The sequence below is a fragment of the Schistocerca gregaria genome, unplaced genomic scaffold (assembly GCF_023897955.1).
Source record: "Schistocerca gregaria isolate iqSchGreg1 unplaced genomic scaffold, iqSchGreg1.2 ptg000265l, whole genome shotgun sequence".
In the NCBI taxonomy this organism is placed as follows: domain Eukaryota; kingdom Metazoa; phylum Arthropoda; class Insecta; order Orthoptera; family Acrididae; genus Schistocerca; species Schistocerca gregaria.
In genome coordinates, this window is record NW_026061767.1 from 1364001 (window position 1) to 1367410 (window position 3410).

The window sequence follows — 3410 nt, forward strand, 5'->3', positions numbered from 1 at the left end:
AGCCCGCCGGCGATCTCGAATCGCCTCTGCGATCTCGGGCGACCACCACGGCACAGTCCTCCGCCGAGGTGACCCGGATGTACAGGGAATCGCAGATGCCGCCGCAGAAACGATGCTGGTGGTGACCGACTGAACCACCGCATCAATCGGATCAGTGGAAGGAGGTGCGATCACTGCGACAGATGTAAATAAGTCCCAATCAGCCTTATTCAGAGCCCATCTGGAGGGGCGTTCAGAAGAGTGACGCTGTGGCAGTGACAGAAAGATGGGGAAATGGTCACTACCACATAAGTCGTCATGGACCCTCCAGTGGATGGGTGGTGAAAGTCCGGGGCTGCAAATAGAAAGGTCAATGGCCGAAAACGAGCCATGGACCGCACTAAAGTGGGTCGCCTCTCCCGTGTTTAAAAGGCAGAGGTCAAGCTGTGACAGAAGAGTCTCGACATCTCTGCCCCGGCCAGTAATCGCGGCGCTACCCCACAAGGGGTTATGGGCGTTAAAGTCGCCCAGCAACACAAAGGGAGGCGGCAGTTGTCCTATCAATGCAGCCAACACATGACGAGAGACATCACCATCCGGCGGAAGGTACAAACTGCAGACAGTAATAGACTGAGGCGTCCACATCCTTACAGCGACAGCCTCTAAGGGTGTATGAAGAGGCACACACTCGCTGTAGATAGAGTTAAGGACGTAGACGCAGACTCCACCAGACACCCTCTCATAAGCTGCCCGGTTCTTATAATAACCCCGATACCCTCGTAGGGCAGGGGTCCGCATTGCCGGAAACCACGTTTCCTGGAGGGCAATGCAGAAGAAAGGGTGACTGCTGACGAGTTGGCGGAGCTCAGCAAGGTGGTGGAAAAAACCGCTGCAGTTCCATTGGAGAATCACTTTGTCCATGGGCGAAATAGGCGTGAAGGGACCGAGGAGGCAGATCACGTCACTGGGTCACCTGCTGTCACCGATCAAGGACCAGTACAATCGGCGTCCTTGGCGTCTGAGGGTATGGCGAGATCCAGGTCCTCAGCGGACGCCAGGATCTCCACCTCATCCCCAGACGCAGAGCCTGTATGGAGCGGTGGGGTGGATGCCACCGCGCGTTCCTTGGCCTTAGAGGCCTTCTTCTTCTTCGTCTTCTCTCTCTGCTCCTTGGGCTTTACTAGCTGGGAGGGCTCCACCGAGTCAGTCTCCGGGACGGAGGAGGAGCGGGAAGCCCTGCGACCAGCCGCTGGCCTGCTTTTCAGCCATTGGCTGACGTCACCCTTCCCAGAGGTGGAAACCTGGGAAGGGAGGGACCCGAGGGATCCCTTGCGAGAGAGAGTCGCCGAAGAAGTCGGACGCTTCTCCGGCTTAGAGTTGGGGACTTGTGTCCCCGATGGTTGGGGGGTCGTTGCTCCTGAGGTAGATGGTGCAGGAGCAACAGATGGGGAAGTGCCCCCCACCATCAAGGGGGCAGGTGTAGTATTCCGGCTCAGAGTGTTCAGTGGAATCGGTGCAGCAGGTGACAAAACTACTGTTTTGGCAGCGGTGGCATAGGAGCTGGTCAGAGCCACAGGATGTAGCCTCTCGTATTTCCGCTTAGCCTCAGTATAGGTCATGCGGTCCAGGGCCTTATATTCCATGATCCTTCGTTCTTTCAGTAGGACCTTGCAGTCTGGCGAGCAAGGGGAATGGTGTTCGCCGCAGTTCACACATATGGGAGGCGGCGCACATGCAGTATTATGATGTGAAGGGCGTCCACAATCTCTGCATGTCATGCTGGAAGTACACCGAGATGACATGTGGCCGAACTTCCAGCATTTGAAACACCTCATCGGGGGAGGGATATAGGGCTTCACATCACATCGGTAGACCATCACCTTGACCTTTTCGGGTAGGACGTCACCCTCGAAGGCCAAGATGAAGGCACCGGTGGCTACCTGATTATCCCTCGGACCCCGATGGACGCGCCGGACGAAGTGAACACCCCGCCGTTCTAAATTGGCGCGTAGCTCGTCGTCTGACTGCAAGAGTAGGTCCCTATGGAATATAATGCCCTGGACCATGTTGAGACTCTTATGGGGTGTGATCGTGACGGAAACATCCCCCAACTTGTCACAAGCGAGTAACCGCCGTGACTGTGCAGAGGATGCCGTTTTGATCAATACTGCCCCAGAGCGCATTTTGGACAAGCCCTCCACCTCCCCAAACTTGTCCTCCAAGTGCTCGACAAAAAACTGAGGCTTGGTCGCCATAAACGATTCCCCATCGACTCGTGTACAGACTAAATAGCGAGGTGAATAAGGTTCGCTGCCAACCGTAGCCTTTCGTTCCTCCCATGGTGTGGCCAGGGAGGGGAACGATTGTGGATCATATGCCTGAGCGTTGTATTGAGGCCGAGAACGCTTAGAGACTGCTGGCGGCTGGCCGCCAGCAAGAGATGATGTACCACGCTTCATCGCGGGTCATCCGCCCTGATGCCACCTACTCCGACCAAGGGCCCTCCCCACGGGCGCCACCCAGCCTCAGCAACGACCACCTGGCGGGATGGCCATTGCCGGGAGTCCCGATGCCCCAAGGAGACAGGCATCTACTCCTTGGCATACGCGGGGAGTTAACGGCGCAGGCATCAGTAGAGCGATCCCTGTGTTGTCAGGGGGCTACAACCGACAGGGTACATGGCGGCCCCACCACAACGGACTGGCTACCATGCTGGATTTCAGGCGAAATGTAGCCCATGATCGTCATTGGCGCATAAAGCGACACAGCAGAGCAGACTGCAAAAACCGCACCCAAGAACAAAGCCACGCCCTAGAGATGGTGAGTGGGCGGGACAGCTATGCGACGACGACCAACCAAGCTAGAGATGGTAATGAGCGATGGACACATTGCACCTTGTAAGGCGCCCTTCCCCAATCAGCTCGCTCTTCGGAAGAATTTAGAAGATGGAGGTCAAACCCGGTAGGGGACCATCACATAAGGCCGAAACGTTTGAGACTCCTTTTAGTCGCCTCTTACGACAGGCAGGAATACCGTGGGCCTATTCTTACCCCCGAACCCACAGGGGGCCATCGATGTTGAGGTCATTAGAAACGGAGCAGGAGTTGGCACTGCGTCAGGGAAGGGTAAAAGAAGTACGCCGTTCCCTTTAAAAGGAACCATCCCAGCATTTGCTTGGAGCGATTCAGGAAAGTTACGGAAAACGTATCAGGATGGCCGGATGCGGATTTAAACGTCATCCTCCCGAATGCGAGTCTAGTGTACTAGTTGACAGCTCGTCGTGTAGAAGCTAGCGTTGCTGGTGGTGGGATTCCGGGTTCGATTCACGGCTGGGTTGCTTTCTCCGCCCGGGAAGTAGGTGTCTGTGTTGTCATCATTTCATCATCATCCGTGAAGGTGGCGAAACTGGACTGTGTAAAGGTTGGGGCTTT